A 24,343-nucleotide genomic window follows, 5' to 3' on the forward strand; every position below is an offset into this window, starting at 1 on the left:
GACAGGGAGAATTGTGGGAAGTGTAGTCCGGGGAGTGACAGGAGCAGACTGTGATCATGACAGTTACTCAAGGATGGATCAGTACCAACTGTTCGTGATCCAGCTTATAGTCTCCAGAGCGATACTTGCTACAGCAGCAATGAAGGGGAGAGCATGCACTTTATTACAGTTCATCTAAGTTGTTTTATGCATATAAAGTTTACCAGTTTATTAAGCACTCCCGAAAAAGGCTTAAAGTCTGTATATCAGGGATGGACAACTCCGGTCCTGGAGGGCCAGTGTCCAGCAGAGTTTAGCTCCAACCCTAATCAAACACACCTGAACCAGCTAATCAAGGTCTTTAGGATTAGTAGAAAGTTATAGGCAAGTGAGTTTTTATCAGGGATGGAGATAAACTCTGCAAGACACTGGCCCTCCAGGACCGGAGTTGTCCATCCCTGCTGTATATATTTGTTTACTGTTAGTTGTAATGAATGTTTTTGAATAATTCAATCACTGTGTATGTTACAGTTTTTCTCCATTGGTTTGGCTCATTTTTTGAAACCGAAATTACATTCTCAAAACTCTAAGATCATTTGGCAAAACAGTCTTACAGTTCAGTACAACACTATATCTCACTTGCAAAAGCTCATATCTCTCCCAAAACTGTTCACTCATGTTTAAAAACTAAATTCCTTTACCAAATAAATAGTCAGTGCCACAGAAATGGTAAAGATCCTTCTCAATTGCTTTGGCTCATTTCTCGAAACAGACCGGACATTCTCAACACACTTGGTGCTTTTGTCAAAATAACGTGTATGGTTGGGCACAACACCATGGTTCCCATTCAGTCAGTCACGTTCGACGTTACGTCGATACTGACGTAATGGGGTCTCGCTAGGGAGCCCAATCACCTCCAAGGATACAAAACAAGCCAATGGGAATTGGCCTGTGAGATTTACATGCCGGGCCCCTCCCCCGGCATCCGGGTATAAATAGGGCCGGCATACTCACCTTCATTCATACTTTTGCTTCGGAACCGATCGGATCGGATCTGCACATTCACCTCTTAGAAGAGCGAATTTCAAAAAGAGCAAAAAACAGCAATTATAATTGCTATAGGACAAGATCCTAAAAACAGCAATTTTAATTGCTACTTGGCTGTTTTTTGTTCCTGGTGGCTGCTCGAGTCTCTCCAGCTGGTGGGAAGGCACCCTCAGCGGTGGGTGTGACGGCGCGCTGCCCACAGGACGTTGCCACACTCGTCCCTGGGTGCTTCGGCTGGTGAGGTATACTGAAAGAGCAAGCACGGGCGATCAACGTCTTTTTCAAGATGTCTTTTCGTCCGTGTGTTTCTGGATGCGGTCGTTTCCTGACCTCCTCTGACGGCCATGATCACTGTCTCACGTGTCTGGGTAGACCGCACGCTGAGTCAGCGTTCATGGATGGCGCATGCCCTCACTGTGAGGGCATGTCCATGTTGGTGCTGAGATCACGCCTCTCCTTCTTTAAAACAGAAGTGAGAGGCCCCTCTGCCACTACCCCAACGCCGGCGGCTGTAGCGGCCGCTGGCCCGGTTAGTGCTCTGGGAGATCTGAGGGTTACAGTGGGAGCCACTTCGTCGGGTCCGTCCCCACGAACCTCCCACTCCTCCACAGCACCATGTGCCGTCGAGCTGCCGACTGCTGTCGCGGGGCCCTCCTCGGGGGTGCCCCACGTCACTTTCGGCGCTCCGGAGGAGGATCGGATGTCGATCGCTGCATCGGGGAGTGGGCTGAACGGTTCGGAGTCTGACGATGACTCTGAGCTTCCGCCTTCAGGGGTGGTGGCTCAGTCAGAGGCGGACTCTGAGCTTACGGCCATGCTTGCCCGGGCCGCCGCGGGCATCGGGCTTGAGTGGAACCCTCCACCCTGCCCCGAGCGCTCGCGGTTGGATGATTGGTTTCTGGGTTCGGGGCACGGCACCCAGCCGCGTCCCGCCCCAGTGCCTTTCTTCCCGGAGGTGCATGAGGAGCTCCAGAAGACCTGGCTGGCACCTCATACGGCCAGACTGCGGTCCTCTGTCTCCTCCACTGTCACTACCCTCGATGGTGGGGCCGCCAGGGGATATGTGGACATTCCACAGGTGGAACGTGCGGTTGCGGTGCATTTATGCCCGCAATCGGCGGCCACCTGGCGGAACCGTCCGCGTCTCCCGTCCAAGGCGGGTAAGACCATGGCCGCTCTCGCGGCCAAGGCTTACTCAGCTGCTGGACAGGCGGCTTCTGCCCTGCACGCCATGGCGATTCTGCAGGTCCATCAGGCGAAAGCGCTGAAGGACCTGCACGAGGGTAGTGCTGACCCAGGAGTGCTTCAGGAGCTGCGCGCCGCGACCGACCTCGCCCTCCGGGCGACGAAGGTCACGGCACGTGCCCTGGGTCAAACGATGTCCACCCTGGTGGTCCAGGAACGGCATCCGGCTGAGATGAGGGAAGTCGACAAGGCTCGCTTTCTTGACGCCCCCATCTCCCAGGCTGGCCTCTTCGGCGACACCGTCGAGGACTTTGCCCAGCAGTTCTCGGCGGTGCAGAAGCAGACGGAGGCCATCAAACACATCCTGCCCAGGCGTGATGATGCCACCAATCCGCCTCGGGCTGTGCCTCTGTCTGCTCCTCGCCGAGGGCGTCCCCCTGCGGCTCAGGCTCCTGTGAGGTCAGAACCCTCTCACTCTCCTCGAGCCACCCGCAGGAAGGCCACGCCCCCCGGCCAGGCCGCCAAACCGCCTTCCAAGAAAAAGAAGAAGGCGAAGAAGCGGCCCTGAGACGGGAGACCCGGAAGTTTTGGAGGTTGCCACGGAGACGGTGACCGCACCGCTCCCTCCCCCGGGACAGGGCCCGGGGGAAAATCCTGTGTTTTGTTTTCTTTCTGTTCCGCCGCTGGCCGCGAGGTCAGTGGTACCCACATTTTCAATAAAAGAGCAATTTCCAAAAATTCTGGGTCATATGAGAAGGTCCGCGCTGAGGGTGAGCGAGCTTTCGCTCCCTCTCTCTCAGCCGTTCCTTCCTTCGCCACGGGCAGGGTCTTGGCGCCCCGGGAACGCACCGCCTTCCCACGCCACCCTGCCCACTCGGAGCCATGTGAGTGGACTCCACTCACAGCCTCGACCTCGGGGCGCACTGCCTCCCGAGTCAGGCCACAGTGCTCCATGCTGCCCCCCCGTGGGTACTTCTGTTGTCCGGATGATTCCACTCGTACGGTGCTTGGAGGCGTGGCTACGTCTTCCCAACCCGTCCCGTTGGCTCATTCGGACAGTCAGACTCGGCTACGCGATTCAGTTCGCCAGGCGTCCACCCAGGTTCAGCGGCGTTCTGTTCACCTCGGTGACAGGGCCCAACGCCGCTGTCCTGCGGGCGGAGATTGCGGTTCTCTTGGCGAAGGACGCAATAGAGCCTGTCCCTGCAGCCGAGATGGAGTCTGGGTTTTACAGCCCTTACTTCCTAGTACCCAAGAAAGGCGGGGGGTTACGGCCAATCCTGGACCTGCGTGTCTTGAATCGGGCCCTTCACAGGCTCCCGTTCAAGATGCTCACCGTGAAACGCATTCTCACGTGCGTTCGCGCCCAGGATTGGTTTGCAGCTATCGACCTGAAGGACGCGTACTTTCATGTCTCGATCCTTCCTCGACACAGACCGTTCCTACGGTTTGCGTTCGAGGGCGGGCATATCAGTACAGGGTCCTACCCTTCGGGCTGTCCCTGTCTCCTCGCGTCTTTACCAAAGTCGCAGAGGGGGCCCTTGCCCCACTCAGGGAAGTGGGTGTTCGCATCCTCAACTATCTCGACGACTGGCTCATTTTGGCCCAGTCACGAGAGCAGTTGTGCGAACACAGGGACCTGGTGCTCAGGCACCTCAGCCAGTTGGGGCTTCGGGTCAACCGGGAGAAGAGCAAGCTCTGCCCCGTGCAGAGCATCTCTTTTCTCGGTGTGGAGCTGGACTCGGTCAATATGACAGCACGTCTCACCAACGAGCGTGCACAGTCGGTGCTGAACTGCCTGAACTCGTTCTCGCGGAAAACAGCGGTCCCACTGAAACAATTTCAGAGGCTCCTGGGGCATATGGCATCCGCAGCCGCGGTCACGCCGCTCGGATTGCTTCATATGAGACCGCTTCAGCACTGGCTGCACGACCGGGTCCCGAGGTGGGCATGGCACCGTGGCTCACTCCGTGTGGTCATCACACCGAGTTGCCGCCACACATTCAGCCCGTGGTCGGACATTGCTTTTCTACGGGCCGGGGTGCCCCTAGTGCAAGTGTCCAGGCATGTGGTTGTCACAACAGATGCCTCTGCCACCGGCTGGGGTGCCATATGCAGTGGCCAGTCGGCGTCGGGGTCCTGGACGGGATCCCATCGCCATTGGCATATCAACTGCCTCGAGTTGCTGGCAGAACTCCTTGCGCTGCGCCGGTTTCGACCGCTGCTGCAGGGCAAGCATGTACTGGTCCGGTCGGACAACACATCGGCGGTAGCGTATATCAACCACCAGGGTGGTCTACGCTCCCGTCGCATGTCGCAACTCGCCCGCCATCTCCTTCTGTGGAGTCAGCGCCGACTCAGGTCGCTGCGCGCCTCCTACATCCCGGGCGAGCTCAATCGTGCGGCCGACGCGCTCTCACGACAGCTCACATTCCCGGGGGAATGGAGACTCCACCCCCAGGTTGTCCAGCTGTTATGGAGCCGGTTCGGGGAAGCACAGGTGGACCTGTTCGCTTCTCTGGAATCCGCCCATTGCCAGTTGTTTTATTCGCTGACCGAGGGGACCCTCGGCACGGATGCACTGGCACACAGCTGGCCCCGGGGCCTACGCAAGTATGCGTTTCCCCCAGTGAGCCTCCTTGCACAGACACTGTGCAAGGTCAGGGAGGACGAGGAGCAGGTCTTGCTAGTTGCGCCGTACTGGCCCAACCGGACCTGGTTCCCGGAACTCATGCTCCTCGCGACAGCCCATCCCTGGCGCATTCCCCTGAGACAGGATCTCCTCTCTCAGGGGCAGGGCACCATATGGCACCCACGTCCCGACCTCTGGAACCTCCACGTGTGGTTCCTGGACGGGACGCGGCAGACTTGAGTGGCCTACCGCCCGCGGTAGTCGACACCATCACTTCGGCCCGAGCCCCCTCGACGAGGCGCGCTTACGCTTTGAAGTGGAGTTTGTTCGCTGAGTGGTGTTCCTCCCGCAGGGAGGACCCCCGGAAATGCCCGGTCGGTGTTGTGCTTTCCTTCCTTCAAGAGGGTTTGGAACGGAGGCTGTCCCCTTCCACCCTGAAGGTCTATGTGGCCGCCATCGCAGCACATCACGATGTGCTCGACGGCAAGTCACTAGGGAAGCACGACCTGATCATCAGGTTCCTCAGAGGCGCCAGGAGGTTGAATCCTCCTAGGCCTCGCCTCATTCCCTCCTGGGATCTCTCCATCGCCCTCTTGGGCCTTCGGGGAGCTCCCTTCGAGCCCCTTGAGTCAGTCGAGCTGAAACATCTGTCTCTTAAGACAGTGCTCCTGACCGCGCTCGCCTCCTTCAAGAGGGTTGGGGACCTGCAAGCATTTTCGGTCAGCGATTCGTGCCTGGAATTCGGGCCGGACTACTCTCAAGTCATCTTGAGACCCCGGCCTGGATATGTGCCCAAGGTTCCCACCACTCCCTTCAGGGACCAGGTGGTGAACCTGCAAGCACTGCCCCCGGAGGAGGCAGACCCAGCCCTTGCGTTGCTGTGTCCCGTTCGTGCTCTGCGCGTTTACGTGGACCGCACGCAGAGCTTTAGAAGCTCTGAGCAGCTCTTTGTCTGTTTTGGAGGTCAGCAGAAGGGAAAGGCTGTCTCCAAACAGAGGTTGGCCCACTGGATAGTGGATGCCGTCGCCTTGGCGTACCAGTCCCAAGGCGAGCCGTGCCCTCTCGGGTTGCGAGCTCACTCCACTCGGGGTGTTGCTTCCTCCTGGGCGTTGGTGCACGGCGCCTCTGTTGCGGACATCTGCAGAGCTGCAGGCTGGGCGACACCAAACACATTCGCGAGGTATTATAACCTCCGAGTGGAACCGGTGTCCACCCGTGTTCGCTTGCTGTGCCATTTCCCTCGGGAGAGGGAATGCGAGCACTGTTTTCGCTCCTCAGTTCAGTTCCCCGTAACGGCGAACCCTGTGGAGTTCCTCCTGCATCCTGCGGCAGCCAGACGCGGCGGAGGCGTCAGGCGCCAGGTCCAGTACTTGCGTGTATGCCCAGTTGGTCTGCCCTTGTACTGGACTAGATGCCCATATGCTGTGATTCCCCTCGGGTAATCCCATATGAGATTGTCCACGGTAAGGTTTCCCTGACGGTAAACCCGTGTCTTTCCCTGGGCGGCTTCGCTTTTGCCCCGTCTCTGATTGCTAGTCGTTCCTCCCGAAAGGTAGGACCTACATCAGAGATCTTCCATATGCGTTACTGTTCTCAGACCAGTCCATATGTGTCTCCACACGTTACCTCCCTTCGGGCAGGGTGTGGTCTCCGTAGCTTTCCCCTCCTCGGGGAACGCTTTCCTGGCGTTTTTGTCGTTGCTGGAAAACGAGGGATTGAGTTCCGAAGCACTCTCCCCCGTGGGGTAGGAACAGCAGCTTCGACTTCTCCACAGTAACGCCCTGTCCTCTCCATCCCACCGGTATGGAAGACATTCCTGGGCTTACTCTGGGCGCTGGAGGATTGCGAGTATGGGCCGCATTTGCACTTGGCACGCCTCAGCCTGCCAGCACCTGCCTCCCTAACACTCGTAACGTGGTTCAGTTGCTATGGCGTTTTCCACGGGACCCCATTACGTCAGTATCGACGTAACGTCGAACGTGACTGACTGAATGGGAACGTCTAGGTTACTAATGTAACCCCCGTTCCCAGAAGGAGGGAACGGAGACGTTACGTTCCCTTGCCATAGCTTTGTGCCACCGCTGAGCGGCCAGATACCTATCTCGGCTCCTCAGCAAAAATATGAATGAAGGTGAGTATGCCGGCCCTATTTATACCCGGATGCCGGGGGAGGGGCCCGGCATGTAAATCTCACAGGCCAATTCCCATTGGCTTGTTTTGTATCCTTGGAGGTGATTGGGCTCCCTAGCGAGACCCCATTACGTCAGTATCGACGTAACGTCTCCGTTCCCTCCTTCTGGGAACGGGGGTTACATTAGTAACCTAGACGTTCACCTGCAAAAGCTCATACCTCTCCCAAAACAGTTCACTCATGTGTCAAAACTAAATTTCCTTCTCATTTAAACAGTCAGTGCCCCCAAAATGCTTTGTCCCTTTGGCATTGTGTAAGCACTGCAAGTCAAAATGTTTAGATGTTTTGTCACTATGGCAGAGGATCATTGAAATATCCCTCATGTCCACCTTTCAGTCTCAGCCCAGTCCTTCACTGACAATGGTTACTGTACTGTTTTTTGTCTAGCTAACAGAATACAATTGTGTATAAAACAATACAAAAAAGAAATAGGATTTTAGGGTAAGAGTAGCCTCCAAGGTTTGGCATCACACATTGCACTCATACTGCCAAGGAAATTGTAACCATTATCATTCACACACATAAAGTAACTTCCATACATCAGAGTAAAAAGAAAATGTATACAGCATAATATACTGTAATATAAACACACAAACAAAAAATAACGACAATTTTATGCAGCCTACAGTGCTGTAAATAAAGCTGGAGTTTCACAACCAACAGTTCTTCACTGGTCGCTCGTTTCCTTCCAATGCCATTATTCTCTACAATAGCGTAAAAAAAGAAAACATCAAATCAGTCATACAGAAGAGTCATACAAAACATTACAGACAATTACAAATGTTTTATGTTCTCCACAAGTTCAATATTCTACTGGCCACTACTCCAGTGCTTCCATACCTGGGATACATGTACCCCTATGCAGAGGTACTACAGGGGGTATTTGACAGAAAGGGGAGGGGGAAAATCATCAGTGACTTGACTTACTGAAATGTTACAGTAAAACCCACAGTATTAGATAGATTTACATGGGAGGCACTAATTGCACCTCTTTGACCCTTTTTCTTATTGTATGTTATATTCTTCAAAATAAGGATTATAATGATAATTGCATCATACAGTAAGCTGCAGTTTTTAGGCAAAATGTTGAAGTCAGATAAATCAAATACTTTCATACCTGGATACACAAATCAGTTAAAGTGGGTACTGAAGCCAAAAAGTTTGGGAACCACTCCTTAATTGTAAAAAGGTTATAATGATGGACAACCAGTAACTGACTGACATGTTAGTCAAGTTCTAGTTTCACCTGACTGTAAATTGCTGTAATAAATTTATCAAATGTTCCAAGGATTCATATATGGTATTCATGGTATTATGTTGACTAATTTTGACAATTGAACAGACTATTGTGCACGTGATGACTTATACAATGAAATGATGCTGACACGTTTTGGAGCGAACGACCATTAGACTGAGAATCAACAATCAGTTTAGATCAACAAGATCTATTCACTTGAAAATTGTGCTAAATGTAGGCTACCTGTACTTAATCATTCGCAAAGATGTACTGAGACATTGAGACATGTACTTAGACATTTGCAATTTGATGAAATTATGAGAAATTCAATTCTGTTGTGAACAATTGCCAAGTGGTTTGGAGATTTGTCCATGTTGTTTTGAGAATGTAATTTCTGTGGCCAAACCAATGGAGAAAAACTGTAATGCAAGGGAGAGAGAGTTTATGGATAAGACTTTAATGCACACTTCTTGTACTTTGTTTTATTCAGCTCTTACGGTGATATTCTGGAGTGAAAACGGATCCTTGTTCTTGTATGATGTACAATAAACTTCATAAAACTCATTAGTAAAGTTTTGGCCATCATTTGGATATGGTCCGCTACAACAGGCTTGTACTAATAGTGGATAAAAGCAAGATGACAACATAAGTTATAATCACTATTAAACTAAACTATACCTGTTCTGTCTCCGTGCAGCATATATTCTTTGGCTCTGTAGGCATCATTGTTTGACTCCGGTTTGAACATATAAGGCTGAACACACCTACTGACAGTCTCTGACATTTTATTGCGAGAGATTGTCCTGTTTTGATGTTGCATGAGCTCTTGAAGCTCCGCCCTCTTCTCAAAAGCTCATTTGCATTTAAAGAGACACACAAAAATTGTGTTTTTGCTCACCTCCAAAAAGTGGCAATTTTAACATGCTATAAAAAATAATCTGTGGGGTATTTTAAGCCTAAACTTCACATACACACTCTGGGGACATCAGAGACTTATTTTACATCTTGTAAAAAGGGGCATAATATGTCCCCTTTAAATGTGAAGCATGAAAAAGGTAGAATTTGCAATAAATAAATAAATAAAACAGGTTAAAATAGGTTTCCCAAATGCACTAAATTAAACTGTGATGGGGGAAAGTATTTTAACACTAAATTACACACTTCTCCTTTAAGGGTGTATTCCAGGTACAATCACCCCACGGAGAAGAATTCCTCCTATAAACTGCAGCTATACTACACTCAGGAGACACCTGCCTGAGCCCTGACTGATCAGCACAGCAGCTAAGATCAATACATGGTTTCTAATAGAAGCTCTCACACAACACACTTAGTTTAGACACTTAAGCCTGTGGAGATGGGGAATGGTATAGCAGCAGGGATCGACTTGGAAGAGTAGAAATGAAGCATGGGAATAAATGAATGAATGTCGAGAGCTAAGGGAGGCTGGGATTGGGACTGTGAGCATGTGTGATGGATGAATAGGTGAAATTTGAACAAGAGTCTAAGAAAAATGCAATGAATATGTGAAAGAAAATGGCACAATGAAAATTAAGGAGTGACTGAAAAAAATAAGATCGGCAGTAGTAAACATCTAGGACTGTTTGTTTTGCAAAAGGAATATTCTGGCTTCATTACTTGTATGTATTATAATATATTTTTTATTTTCTCACAATATTTGTGCAATATATATTTACACAATATTTGTGTTTTTTTTTTTTTTTGCTCTTCTAGAGTACAGTCACATAAGCTGTTGACAGAGTCATTTAAACCCAGATGATTCCTTAAAGGATGTTCAGTGACCTGCGTGTATGTTTTTTCTTTAGGAAGAAAGGCACAGTGTAATGTGTTGAAAAGTGTTGGCACTGGTTTACTCCCCCTCCCTCCCTCCCTCCCTCCCTCCCTCCCTCCCTCCCTCCCTCCCTCCCTCCCTCTGCTTCTTCTCAAGGTGACACTTCCATCTGCCCCTTCCTTCTCTTTTCCAATCTTTGCTTTAAATGCCCCTCTAGAGCCGATGTCACAGCTTTTTCATGGTCTTGCTGGAGGATATGCTTTACTCTCTAATCTATATTCCACTCATGCCTGCATTTCCATTCTCTTTAGAGTTAGTGTCCATTACAGCCCCAATGATATTTCATTGCAACTGAAAACGAAGGTTGAGAGAAAGAGAGGGAGAGCGAGAGACTATTTGCATGAAGCACACGTTGTGTTCCTTTCTTTACAGTAAATGGTAAAGAAATGGACTCTCATGTCTTTAAATGCAAGAACAAAATACACTCTGCTCTCGTTCACATTCACTGGCTCCCCTGCATGGTGTTTTGAAGTATTTTCATATATCCCTTTGATTATTTAAATAACATAATCTAAATTTGTACATTTTCTGCAGAAAAAGAGTGGTGCTCGCCGCCATGATACAAGTTTACTAAGTGCGTTCCAAGGGTGCTCTGATTGGTTGTTAGTGTGTTCCTGTGTGGTTACTAGGTGTTTGCTAAGGTGTTCTGGGTGTCTGCAAGGGCATTGCCAAAATTCGGATAATGGCTTGAACACAAATAATGAATTCTACTGAATAACAGGAAAAATATCCAGCAGGCACATTCGCTCCTCTTTTTTTTTGCTAGAGAACAGGTGAGCCAGGGGATCATAGCACGATATTATAGCTGCATAAACCTCCAAAATCACTACACTATAATGAGTGTGTGAAGTGAATGAGTTGCGTTGTAACTCTGCATCTCTCGAAAATCAGAGATTCAATCAAAAGTATAAAAAGTAAAAGTATAAAAAGTAAAAGTATAAGATACTAGGCTACATAATACACATTTTCTATTTTTTGATGAGTATTTAAATGTTTTAAACCTTGTATGATATGATACACGAATTAATGTAAACGCAGCACATCACATCCTTATAGGAATGCCAACCTGGAGGGCAAAACAATCCTCTGCTGCCGGCCATTTATTTTTATCAGGTTTGTACTAAGTACTAATGTAGTATGACAGTGGTAATATAACACCACATTTAATATACACCTTACGTACAGGCAAACAGATGAGCCTATAATATAAATGCAACGTGCAAAGTTTCATTTTAACAAAGCAGAAAGTCACTCCAAAGGGAGTTATTCTCTATATCAGCAAGCACCGTTTCTGAACTCGCTGGGTGCGTCTCAATCTGCTTCATGTCATGAATCCGTATATTATCTACATGAATTTGGGCTCTGTTGAGGACAGTAAGGGCCCTGACTCACTACACATGAGAATGTAATATGGCTTAGTACGATAATCAAATCACAATGGCTGTGATGTAATTAAATAAATTTATAGTCTGACACACTGAGTTCTGAGTTACCATGGTTACCATGGTTCCAATTGCCATAACTTTTGATTACTTTTGAGATATCAACACAAACTCTTGCTCCGATACAGTTAACATGATCGTGAACAAGACCAACCTTTTTATGAATTTTCATATATACGTTCTAATAGTCTTCAAACATGATCCAAATCTCTTTTTTTCCTGTCAAATGAGACTATTGATAACATTGATCCTACCCTTTTTTGTAGAGTTCTAAGCCTTTACTAACATTTGACTGCATTACATCCACAGCATGTTTGTGGGAGGTCAGTAGATATGTCTTTGTTTATTCGTTCTAGTAAATGGTTTATTACCTTACTATATCACCATGGTAACCATAGTTTACACTGAAATGCCATAGTTATTGTTCCTACTGTAAAATCAATAATGTATTAATTTGAGATGAAGCTGTAAGAAGCTTTCAAAATCTTTCTGTTCTTATTAAATTATTATTGGATAGTCTTTGGTACTTGCTACATGTAATTAATTATATTATATATATATATATATATATATATTTAGGCTCAGGAGGTAAATAGTCATGACAGGTGAGTGTAATGCATTTAATAAAAACTTCTAAAATAAGATGATTGTTCACAAGATCCAATGAAATTATAATCGGAATCATGATAGGCTGGGTTCAATCCTGCAACTCTTGGGTTAACAGCCATTAACAGCCATGATCATTAACTTATCAACTACACCAACCAATGAACAATTATCAAAATATATTTCATTAGCAGTTCAGGAAAGCATATAACGTTAGTGTATAGTCACCCTACCATTATCTCAAGTGATCCATATGCAGTGTAAAGGGTTCTATAAAGCTTGCATTTCATATAATTTTGTCACACTTTTTTTTTTTCAGAGAGAATATTTGTGTTAGTTGATGAAGAGGAGCTTTTTAATTTGATGAAGGACCTTGACTGCCTCTACTGTAGGAATCCAGTTACGGCATCTAAACATCACTTCAAAAAGAGACATCTCAGATTCGCCATACTGTATATTATAAAGATTCTGGCTTTGGTAATTAAACAAACAAAAAACACTTCTACAACAGTTGTCTTGCACAGAGATAATATTTTACACCCATTCTCAGCTCTAACGCTGTCTCTTCTTTGTGACAGGGAAGTTTTCTATCCCCTGTTATTGTGCTGATGGAGGCCATTGCAGGAGCCACTGGCACTGACCAATGTGCACAAAAATATTGCAAAGGACAAAGGATTACAAAATCCATATTACCAACCATGGTTTGTGTTTATTTAAATACATTTCCTATTGAATTATCTTAGAGGTTTGGACTGTACTGCCCTTTCACTAATTATATTGTATAATTTAAGATAAAAAGAATATCAAAGCTTTATTATATTGTATACAAATGTTTTTTTATTGTTTGCATAAGTTTGGACCTAGTCGTTTATCATTATGTTGTCCACATTATAGAATAAAGCTAACTTTTTAAGATTTAAGTTTATCAACTAAACTGGGCATCTTTGTGTAGATTCCAACTCTGTTTCTATCATTGCATTCTGGGATGTTTTGAAACATTATTGAAGAAGTTCAAATGTATGCTGGAAAGAAATGTTTCCTTCACTATATGTATAACTATAACTCCCTTGATTGTGACTGCTTTGTTTTTGTCATTCTTTTCTTCTAAGTAATAAGCCTGCAGTTATAAATATCCTTCATTTATGATCTGTTTCATGCAATTGCAGTATGCTAGTAAGTAAAGCTGCAATCCGTAAGGTTTGCCTCTTTGTCGCAAATCTGTTTGAAACCTGCAATTGCAGTAATTTGCCGAATTATCATCTTTATGAGGGTTGTGCATCAGTGTGGATGAATCTATATGTTTGGTGTCAGTCAGTCATTGGTGTGGATACTGTACTTCAGAATCACAGATTCAACATCTTGGGAAGTATGATCAAAATGAGAATTTTCATGAGAAAATGTCATCTGAACAAGTAAGTAACAAATCTGCCACTTTTTGAGAAAAAAAGCATTACAATAAATCACGCTACCAATGGTGATTAAATCTAACGATTGCTTAGCTCGGATCAAACCGCGCAAATTATTATTATTGTTATACTGTCACGATCATAGCCTGCTCCTGTCAGTTCCCGGACTACACTTCCCACAATCCTCCCTGTCTGTCACATGTTCACGTCACACCAATCACCTGTTGCCACATTCACCCTAGCACACCACACTAATCACCACACCCAGCTGCAGCTCATAACCAGGACTATAAAGGACTGTCACACACCCCACTTCACCGCGAAGTCTTGATTATTGCCCCGGCTGTCATTTCTGAGCGTTTATACCCTGTTTGTTTTCCCGTTGCTATTCCCGTCTGTTTAACGTTTCCTGACCCTTTGCTGCCTGCCCATCGACCCTGTGCCTGCTCTCTGGACTGTGTATCTTGCTTGTTGCCCTGTTCCTCTGCCTGTCCCTGACCACGTTTCTGCCTGCTCTACATTGCTGTGTTTGCTGATGCTGACCCCTGCCTGTACTACTACGATTACTTTTAATAAAGCTTGCAAAATGGATCCCATGTCGAGTGTTGAATCGTTACAGAAGACTTCGCCACTACCACGATCCAGCAGCTTTCCCGGAGTTCAGTTGTACGGTATGGACATTGACCAGTTGTTATTGTGGAGTACGCAGGGCACGCGAGCGTTAGAGGATTATGTGCAGGAATATCTGGACATTGCTTACCTCTCTAATCTTCCGGACTGTGCACTGATTGACTTTTTCTGTGACGGCGTCAACCAACCTCTCCAAAATCAATTAAGACGAGATGGACCGCGTTCGTCACTCAGCAGCTTTATGGACTATGCATTGTTGACTGTTGGCTCTCCGTTTACTGTGGGTGTCGCGGAGGAATGCGACACCATGGTGAACCCCGTAATGGCCGCCGCGCCAGATAACACACACAAAATGGCGGCTACCATCACAACAGCAAGAATTCATGTCTCCGCTGATCGCCCAGAGCAATGTCACGTCTCCGCTGATCGCCCAGAGCAACATCACGTCTCCGCTGATCGCCCAGAGCAACGTCACGCCTCCGCTGATCACCCAGAGCAATGTCACATCTCCGCTGATCGCCCAGAGCAACATCACGTCTCCGCTGATCGCTCAGAGTCACGTCACATCTTTAGATCAGTCAGGAAGCTGAGAGGGTTGCGTTCCAGCGTGACTGACCCACCGTTGACTTCGGCACGAGCAGCTGGCATTCCGAAACCAACGCCGGCCGCTTCACACTCAAGTCAGCCGGTCGCTTCGCTCTCAAGTCAGCCGGTCGCTTCGCTCTCAAGTCAGCCGGCCGCTTCGCTCTCAAGTCAGCCGGCCGCTTCGCTCTCAAGTCAGCCGGCCGCTTCGCTCTCAAGTCAGCCGGCCGCTTCGCTCTCAAGTCAGCCGGCCGCTTCGCTCTCAAGTCAGCCGGCCGCTTCGCTCTCAAGTCAGCCGGCCGCTTCGCTCTCAAGCCCGCCGGCCGCTTCGCTCTCAAGCCCGCCGGCCGCTACGCTCTCAAGCCCGCCGGCCGCTACGCTCTCAAGCCCGCCGGCCGCTACGCTCTCAAGCCCGCCGGCCGCTTCGCTCTCAAGCCCGCCGGCCGCTTCGCTCTCAAGCCCGCCGGACGCTTCGCTCTCAAGCCCGCCGGACGCTTCGCTCTCAAGCCCGCCTGTTGCAACGCTCTCAAGCCTGCCTGTTGCAACGCTCTCAAGCCTGCCTGTTGCAACGCTCTCAAGCCTGCCTGTTGCAACGCTCTCAAGCCTGCCTGTTGCAACGCTCTCAAGCCTGCCTGTTGCAACGCTCTCAAGCCTGCCTGTTGCAACGCTCTCAAGCCTGCCTGTTGCAACGCTCTCAAGCCTGCCTGTTGCAACGCTCTCAAGCCTGCCTGTTGCAACGCTCTCAAGCTCGCCGGTTGCAACGCTCTCAAGCCCGCCGGCCGCTACGCTCTCAAGCTCGCCGGTTGCAACGCTCTCAAGCTCGCCGGTTGCAACGCTCTCAAGCTCGCCGGTTGCAACGCTCTCAAGCTCGCCGGTTGCAACGCTCTCAAGCTCGCCGGTTGCAACGCTCTCAAGCTCGCCGGTTGCAACGCTCTCAAGCTCGCCGGTTGCAACGCTCTCAAGCTCGCCGGTCGCAACGCTCTCAAGCTCGCCGGTCGCAACGCTCTCAAGCTCGCCGGTCGCAACGCTCTCAAGCTCGCCGGTCGCAACGCTCTCAAGCTCGCCGGTCGCAACGCTCTCAAGCTCGCCGGTTGCAACGCTCTCAAGTTCGCCGGTTGCGATGGATTCAAGCGTCTTGGACGCGATGGACAAGATGGCTGTGTTGCCAGTGCCCACGGGCAAGATGGCCGCTCCAGCCAGTGAGTCCGCTCCAGCCAGTGAACCCGCTCCAGAGCCCGATCCAGCCAGTGAGTCCGCTCCAGCCAGTGAGTCCGCTCCAGCCAGTGAGTCCGCTCCAGAGCCCGATCCAGCCAGTGAGTCTGCTCCAGCACAGCCTGCTCTCCTGGTCTGTCCTGTCTTGGCCCAGAGGGTCGTGCTCACTTTCTATGTCTTGGCTGTCCTGCGTGCGTTGAGGAACTCGAGCTCTATGGACTTTGTAACAGTCTGCCAGCCCAAGCCGTCTGCTGTCATCCCAGACCAGCTCGAGCAGTCCGCTGTCGTCCCAGAGCAGCCCGAGTCGCCAGCTGTCGTCCCAGAGCAGCCCCAGCCTGAGCCTGCTGCCATCACTGAGCTGTCCGCTCTCCTTGATACGGCCACGGAGGCCGTCACCGAGCTGTCCGCTCTCCCTGATATGACCACTGAACACCCTTGGTCAGCCCTGCCGCCGCCGGCCAGGCTGCCTGCACTGCCGCAGCCGCCGCCCAAGCGTTCTGCCCTGCTGGTGCCATCCAGGCCTTCGGTCCACCAACCTATTATGGACCCTGCTGAAATCCCCAAGAACTTTTTTGGGGGGGGCAGTATACCTGAGGGTGGGGAGCTTGTGGGTGGGGACCCTGCGCAACCATGGCCATTAAGGGCCACTGAACTGTTATGGCCATCTCTGAACTGCGAATTATTATGGCCTTTAATGGACTCTGACCCGCTGGGGTCACCTATAGACCCTGTTCTGCCGTGGCCGCCCGAGCCACCTGACCCACCGTGGCTGCCTGAGTCCCTGGGGCTGCATTGGAGATCCCGTCTGCCGTTAGATCTCCAATGCACCCACCCCCCCTCCCTAGCTGTTCCTTTTACGGCGCGAGGACGCGCCTTCCGGGAGGGGGGCGTTATGTCACGATCATAGCCTGCTCCTGTCAGTTCCCGGACTACACTTCCCACAATCCTCCCTGTCTGTCACATGTTCACGTCACACCAATCACCTGTTGCCACATTCACCCTAGCACACCACACTAATCACCACACCCAGCTGCAGCTCATAACCAGGACTATAAAGGACTGTCACACACACCACTTCACCGCGAAGTCTTGATTATTGCCCCGGCTGTCATTTCTGAGCGTTTATACCCTGTTTGTTTTCCCGTTGCTATTCCCGTCTGTTTAACGTTTCCTGACCCTTTGCTGCCTGCCCATCGACCCTGTGCCTGCTCTCTGGACTGTGTATCTTGCTTGTTGCCCTGATCCTCTGCCTGTCCCTGACCACGTTTCTGCCTGCTCTACATTGCTGTGTTTGCTGATGCTGACCCCTGCCTGTACTACTACGATTACTTTTAATAAAGCTTGCAAAATGGATCCCATGTCGAGTGTTGAATCGTTACATATACTTTGTTCTCAAATTGTTAATGTTAACAACATCACCATTGCGTGACTATGTGTATTTAGTGTGTATTAGCGTTACCTATAGATTTCCATTTCTGTAGCCACCCGGCAATTCGAAGTCTTTTGCTTTTGACTACGAGTGAATCTCCGGTTGTCACTGATTGTCATTACAATCCACCATCAATTTGATAAGTTTAATTATTGCAGCTACTGTGAGAAAAGGCTATAAATGATCCGCTCCCAGCAGCATCCTCACATGCCATATAGCCTACTAGCTGGGACTTGTTCTTTCTATTTACAGACGTGACATAATGAAGCAAACACGAACGGCTGCATGCTTGAATTTCCCGTGGAAACCCACCAGTAGCGATTTTATTAGAAAACATTATTACAAGCTTTGTGAATCGGGCTAAGGTAAGGAGATCGTTTTGAACACTGGTTGGTTATGTACTTGCTCAAAAATTGATTTTGGATCAGATTGGATAGTTACGGACTGCAGCTTTAAATGTGATATTATTTAAAAAAGCAATCAGGGTGTAAGGGGTTAAAACTATGGAATTTGTGCAAAATAAAAATTTATAGTAACTGACAAATTACTCATTTTTTCTGAACTAAATTTGCTGCTGCTTTTTGTGCAACAAAGATACTTTCACACTGGCAGTTTAGTATGAAAGGAAGCATGGTTTCACATTGGTAACGTGAAAACTGTCATGTGGACATGGAACGCACCACGTTACAGAACCTGAAACTGCCTGTAGAAGGTTGCGGCAGCTGCAGCATCTAGGGGTAAGGAGAGACGAGCCGAGAGAAAAGGAGACGGAAGGATGAGGTGCGAGAGAGATGAATTCTTGGCCCGGTTCCCGGACATACTGGCGCTTGGTCCTCATCCAGCTGAGAGGCTCTCACTCGTGGTGACATGTGATGTACTGGACACTCCTCGGTGGACGGCTCAATCCTCCTCCACTTCCGTGTGAACAGAGATGGCTCCTCCTGTTGATGGCAGCCAGCAGCAAGTCCCCCGTTCTCTGCTCCTCCCCATGGCGGACGGCAGCAGGCTCCGCCCTCCTCGCAAACATGAGTGACTCCTCCACTGCCTCTTGGAGGACAGCTATCCCGTCCCACCGGGTCTTCCATCGCTCCAGCACCACCAACTCGGGCAGCCACTGGTGCTCACCACACTCCTTTGTGCTGCCCGACCTCGTTGACCTTTCTAAAATAAAAGCGGCAGCCCCTCATGGACGACTGTCGCACACACATAAACAAAACATAACATAAATTGTTCAGGCCTAGTCCTCTCTCGTCCTTAACTGTCATCGCTCCTCCTTTTATCCTTCCGAGCTCCTCCGTGAGATGCGAGACTGGTGCGGCGCGCAGGTGACACTCATTAGCACTCGCTCCACCGGCCTAGCCCCGTTCTCACAGCTCGGCCTTGTCCTGCCCGCCACAATGACGCAAGAGGAATGCAAATGCATTGGGTTTTGGTACCATCAACTGTGTATAAACCAGTCCAATCCGGGGAACAAATGCACTCAGATTCGGACTGAATCAAACATGCCAGTGTGAAAGTCCCCTATGTTCCCTCCTAACTTACAAGACCTGATTCCTGTGCTACTCGAGACATTTGTCCCTTCTGAAACCATTCATGCTGTAAAACCTGCTCTATAGTCGCTCTCTCAGTTGGTTCACGTGACAGGCACCGGCTTATCAAATCCTGGCATGCTGTACAAGTTTTAAAAAGAATGCTGGTTAATCCGGTATGTTCTTTATGTACATTGTACTGATGCTTTATGTGTTTTAAATGTTGTTGTCATTATGTTGTCAGTAATTAACTGTTCTCTTACCTCTGGATATTCTGGAGTTAAATCTCAGAATGCCATAATTCATGTCGCCAACACTTTTGAAGGGCTGACATTTGCACATCACTCTGTACATCATGACGCCCAGAGACCAGACTGTCGTTGGCTCTGCCTCATATCTTAAGTCCACGTAGTACTCAGGTGGTTGACATCCTCCTGTTCATTAAAAGCAAGAGATATACAGGTTAAGCAAACATCTCATTTACAAAAGTCAACTTGTCTAAATGTCCATTTTCACATATCTATTCTTCGCTATTAAATCACCACACAAAAGACTGACACCTAATTAGGGCTTATTGCAATGCTAATAACACAAATAGCCAACTCACCTTCAAATTCACCCAGGTAACCACTTTTGATGAGGTCACTGCAGCCAAAGTCGATCAATTTGACTTGGTTTGTCATTGTGTTAATCAGAAAGTTATTTAACTTAATGTCACGGTGGAAGATGCCTCTGTCAAAACAGTGTTTGGTTCCGAGCACTGCTTGGTAGATCAGTTCACGTGCCTGTGACTCATTCATCCGCAGTCCGTTGCTAACAACGAATTTGAGCAAGTCCTTGCAGGGTTGCGGATACTCTAGGATGAGGATGTACTGATTTTCGTCTTCAAACCAGTCCAGCATGTGGACAACATAGGGGCTTATCGGAGGCTCATTAAGCAGTAGGTTTAGAGCCACTTCTGCAAACAGTGGCTTGGAACACCCAGGCTGGAGAAAAGAGTTCAACAAAAGGTTAGCTGACTTTCAATATCACATTTCACTTGTATTTAAAATATATTACTTGTATTTAAATATATGCATTTTGTTTTACCAACTTACAATTGCAATATACCGGTCTGCTGCACTCTTAGGGATAAATTTGATGGCGACCTGAAAAAAACAAACCAAAAACATTAATGATTGTATATTGGCATCATCACAAATTGTTCCATTTAAATTTATTTTAAACCTGTTTTATTCAAAGTGTTGATCTATAAGATGCATTTGGTGAATACAGCAAGAATGATTTTACCTGCTCGTGTTTGAATTTCGAAATCCCCTCGCAGACGGTGCCGAAGCCTCCTTCTCCAATCTCCTCTCCCACTTCATAAAGCTCAGAAAATGGAACTGCAAAAATATACATAAAATAGCATGTTGATATATGAGATTCATAGTCTTAAAAGACCCAGGGCTGTATTCACAAAACATCTTAAGGCTAAAAGTAGGTCCTAACTTGCCGATTTAGGAGAAACTCTTCGCATGTCAGTCCTAATTTTAAGACTAAATTTTTGCTCTAAGAGTATTTCAGTATGCATTTTATCACTAAAACCAGCTCCAAATTCTTTAAAAAGTTAGGAGTAGTCAAGAGGACTCCTAAGTCACTAAAACCAAATCGCAAACAATCCTAAAATGGCTGTCAACCATTGAGGCAATAGCTAGAGAATAACTAGGGAATCAGAAAAAATACTTCTTGGATCAGGAGTACAAGATTCATCAGCATGACACTTAAAATATAGGCCCGATTTCACAAACAGGGCTTAGACTAAACCAGGATTAGGCATTAGTTCAATTAGGGCATTTAAGTAGCTTTATAAACGTACCCTAGACAAAATCATTACTGGTGTGCATCTTGAGACAAAACAATAACTGGCATATTTTAAGATATGTCAGTGCAAGAGCCAATTACTTTTAGTTGAAACAGCTCAAACATGCATTTTAGTCTGGTACTAGCGTAAGCCTTGTCTGTGAAACTGACGGTTGGAATGCCAGATGAGGGATTAGAATATGAATACACAGACTTACTAGGGTATCTAGACACAATAAGTGGAGAAAAAAAAACAAGAAAAAGTTGGCAAATGGAAAAATACTCACGAACAGATGGACCCGGGTAAGAGGCCGTTCTGAACCATGTTTGATCTCCGACACGTCTTCGCTTGGAAGCAGCGCCTGGAAATTTTGGAGAACTTGGCTCAGAGCCAGATGGACCAGGAAGAGGATCAGCTGGATCCTGCAGACCCGTTGGCACAAGGCCACATGGTCCTATGACAGGTGTTATCATTGAAGCAGCTGGATCGTGATCAAGTTTGGAAGAACCAAGCAGCGGATCTTCTGGAGGATCAGTTGGATCCTGCAGAGCCGTGAGTTCATGGACGGATGGATCCAGCTGAAGATCATTCGGATCCTGCAGAGCTGTTGGCTCAGCGACTGGATCCGTCTGAACATCAATTGAATCCTGCAGAGGCATTATCTCATGCGCAACTGGATCCGTCTGAACATTAGTTGGATTCTGCAGAGGTGTTATCTCAAGGACAGACGGATTAAGCTGAAGATCAGCTGGATTCTGCAGAGCCGTTATCTCAAGGACAGCTGGATCCGGCTGAGGATCAGCTGAATCTGTGTCGGGCTGTGGACAAAGAGGAGCCACCTTGTTGTGCTTTTTGTGTTGTGTTATTTTACGTTTTACAGCCCGACACGTTCTTCTCACGAATGCACAGAAGCCTTTCTTCTTCATTTTTGTTTGTTTTTCTAAAACAGAAATATTGTGGAGTTAGAAATGACCTCCAGATATTAAACATCAAATACTCAGGTAAAGTACACCAAGAATAAACTTTTTCATGATTCCAAAATTAACTAACATGCTGCAAAGGAATAGATAAATACCCACACTTAAGTGTGAAAAAAACAGTACAAAATTAAAATGACAGTAGACCTACCTTCAGCTGCCTCATCTGGATTTGCATCACAGCTCGTTGGCTTGACACTGGATGGACCCGGCTGAGAATCAATTTGATCCTGTAGAGCCGTTGGCTGGAGGCCGGATGGACCAGGCTGGGGATCAGCTGAATCCGTGTCGCACACAGGCTGAAGAGGAGCCACTCGGTTGCTTCGACGTTGACATTGATTGTCACTTTTAAAAGCCAGCAATTTTCTTAAGAATGCACAAAGGCTATTCTTCTTGCTTTCTGCTTGTTTAAAAAAAAATCTGGTTAATACATTGGTTTTCTTTAAATTGAACTAATGAATTAAACATTTTACACAAGTCACGAAATGCCACAACAAAACAATAACAATTTAATGACCCTACAAGTTCGATCAAACCATCAAAATATGAGGAAAATATGTTATATATTTTTAAATATTTTAAATATAAGAGACAAAATTTATGTGACAAAACTTTTTGGCAAAAAAAAAAAAGGAAAATCATAGAAAAACAAAAAAAGCTCACAGGAAAATGCATACATTGACAACATTATAATCAGTTATTAATATTTTGTTATTTCTCTCTTGTTTCTTGTATGTGTTCATAATTTCTTTGTATGACAGCCTGGCCAAATATTATGTCTGCAAGCACAATTTGGCATTGCGTTATCACAAATAAAACTGACTCCAAGCACAACTATGCAATATTCTTACGAAATGTTTTACAATTTTATAATAATATTTGAATAAAGGGAGAAGATGTCAATTTTCCTAGGCTGGACACCACTTTTGGCCACTACTGTATGTGTGTGTACTTGGTAAACCAAATTAGGTGGGGACTAAATGTCCCCACATTATAGATAGTAATTTTTGACCGGGGACATTTTGTGGTACCCATGATGAAAATAGCTTATAAGTCAATACAAAATGATATTTTTTGAAAATGTAAAAAATAAATGCAGCACTTTTTTCTGTGTTTTAGGGGGATGTTTAGGGTAGGGGATAGAATTTACAATTTGTACAGTATAAAATCATTATGTCTGTGGAATGTCCCCATAAAACATGAAAAACTACAGTAATTTAGAGTAAATACTATAATGTTTTTGAACCATACTATATTAAAGTACTTGAATTAATTTGTTGTTGTAACAACTATAGTAATATAAACAAGTTACTTTTCCCAATTCTGTACTAAGTTTTCGACAACTATAGGGTGTATTATACTACAATGCACTACAGTTTACTGTAGTAAAAACTAAAGTATACTACAGTATTTATTACAGTTTACTATAGTTAATACTACAGTATGCTGTAGCCTACATTAGCAAAGTGTTGTAAATACTATAATATAAACAGTATAACGTTACTACAATCTACCATAGTGTGGTTCAAAAACACTATCGTTTTTACTATAAATTACTATAGTATTTTTTCATGTGTGTGTGTGTGTTAAAATTATATATGGAAAATTAAAGAATTTCACAAAATTAAGTTTGTTACGTCTGAAAATGTGGCATATTTACCTGTCGGGCTGTTCTCCATAGCTGCTACTCTTTCAGCTGTCAAAGTGTTATACACTGGACAGTTAGAGTTGAGCGCCACACAATCAAACACAAGAGAAACTGTAGTGCTTATAATGAAGCGCTTTAAAACTCGCAGTCCTTGTGTGGAGAGATTTCGAGTGTTTGCTCACAGTCTTCGCTTCTGCTCGGATTCACGCTGAACTGAACAGAGATCAGCGTGAGAGCGAAGTTTTATGCTGCATGGAACGCGGAGCTCCTGGGCTGCACTATGATGTCACTGGTTCTGTGACGTCACATGCGTTTAAATTGGGCGCGTAGTGTATGCATAATATACCGCATCATGTAGGCTTCAGGTGCTAGCAGAAATGTCCTGTTTCTTACTTGTTAATTCGCCTTTTTTTCAGATAAATCGTGGAAGACCGTAGGCTCATTCTTTCCTTTTCCGTGAGGAGATCTTTTTAAAGGGATAGTTCAGCCTAAAATGAAAGTCATGTAATTATAACCCTGGTAACCTAGGCTACAAGTGAAGAAATTAAAATAACAAAAGGTTAAGAGAAAAGTAAAAGTAAATTTAAGAAAAATTTAAGTTTTTCCAAATGTTAACTTGCAGAGATGGCTCTTTTAAGAGCCAATAGAAGCAGCGAATCAGCTTAAGTCCCGTTTACGCGCTGTTTTCTGAGTGTATGAGAGAAAGATCTTGAACTCCCTAGAAAGGAGTAAGCTGCATGGAGCGATTTCCATAAACTCTCTGCATAAATAACCAATTCAGAGAGAAAAGTGATTAAAAACAACAGAAAGATTACATTTCTGAACGGATCTCATCACATAAAGAAGCTGTCGCTGGAGTGAGAAGACGAGGCGGAGATTTATGAAATAGAGGCCGATGCAGACCCACGGAGCATCGGAG

The sequence above is a fragment of the Chanodichthys erythropterus genome, chromosome 20 (genome assembly GCF_024489055.1).
Source record: "Chanodichthys erythropterus isolate Z2021 chromosome 20, ASM2448905v1, whole genome shotgun sequence".
Classification (NCBI taxonomy): domain Eukaryota; kingdom Metazoa; phylum Chordata; class Actinopteri; order Cypriniformes; family Xenocyprididae; genus Chanodichthys; species Chanodichthys erythropterus.